Raw genomic sequence first — 1,363 nt, 5'->3', positions numbered from 1 at the left:
GGGCTTGTGTCAAACAAGACCTCAAGAGGAGCCCACACATTTCTTCAAACAAACAAAAATTAACTTTTTATCTGGCTCGCGTTTTACAGCGTTCCCAACTGCAATAGGCCATATGAGCGCACAGGACACTAAGCATTTTCAGTTTACAAGGACTTTATTTGGAATTTTGCGCAGGTGGAGACAGAAACCTACTTTTATCGATGTTAGGACCACCAAGGCAAGGGATCTAATACGTGCGCAACATGCACATTGGACCTCCGAGATTTTTTCCCCTTATCCAAGAAAACTAGGTGGTGTTAGATCTTACCTTCCCTAAGATCAGTGCTGTAGTTGAAAAACAACAGTAAGAAGGAGCCAGTAGCAGTAAAGAGGCAGCAGAAAGAGTCAGGAGCCCAGAGGAAGGGGCAAGGGCGGAGGCGGGGGGAGGGCAGAAAGTGGAGACAAAAGCAGATGACAGAACATAGTCTAGTAAGAGAGCAGGAAAGGAGGTGGAAAAGGAGAACATTTTTAGAGGAGAAAATTATCCCCGTCACAGTCAGTCTGTCAGGTTTTGAACCCGCAACCTATTGAACGAGAGGCAAACAATGTACCTTTAGACCGCAAGAGCCCCATATTTTATTTAAATTCTAACCTTTCCAGTAACACCATAAAATAAGATGATGGTACACACAATATCAAATACATGTATATTCAAAGAAAAACAAAGTTAATCACTGCTTAGGGTTTATAATGAGATTTAATTCAATTTACTCTCACACTCACTTAAATGGAATATGTAATAGGTGTAATATGCACATTGCATAATATAACAGTTACATTTGTACTTACTACTCATACATTGTATTAAAATCACAATAACAATTCATTGATAAAACCAGGAGAAGGAATTGCTGAGTCCCAAAATGACAACAGAGGACATGCTACTCTAGCAAGCATGCTGCCAGACTCTCAGATGTTAGATCATGGGTTCAAATCCTGGCAACACTTTGACATGAGTCCCAGGAAAAGAAATAAAAACTATTTTCATAAGTTCACAAAGCTATAAGTAAATACTTCGTATTAGGAAATCAGCTAAAGTTGAAAATATCTGGTTGACAGCATTTGCTCACAGAGTGTCCAGCAGTATTAGTATTTAAACCTAAAGGAAAGAGATGGTATAATGGCAAAAAACGGATCAATATAAGGAAAGTAATTAAAAAGTTATAATAGTAGTAGTAGTAGTATTCCATTTGAAGAGATCTGTACTTCTTCTTGAATGGTAAAAAATAATTTAAAATTTAAAAGTTGAAAAAAGGGGCCGGTGTCAACCAAATACAAAATATTACATGTACCCTTTTCAGACTTTGGAAATCAGCCATTTGGA

Source organism: Aplysia californica, unplaced genomic scaffold, assembly GCF_000002075.1.
Source record: "Aplysia californica isolate F4 #8 unplaced genomic scaffold, AplCal3.0 scaffold00640, whole genome shotgun sequence".
Lineage (NCBI taxonomy): Eukaryota > Metazoa > Mollusca > Gastropoda > Aplysiida > Aplysiidae > Aplysia > Aplysia californica.
This window is presented reverse-complemented; position numbering follows the sequence as displayed.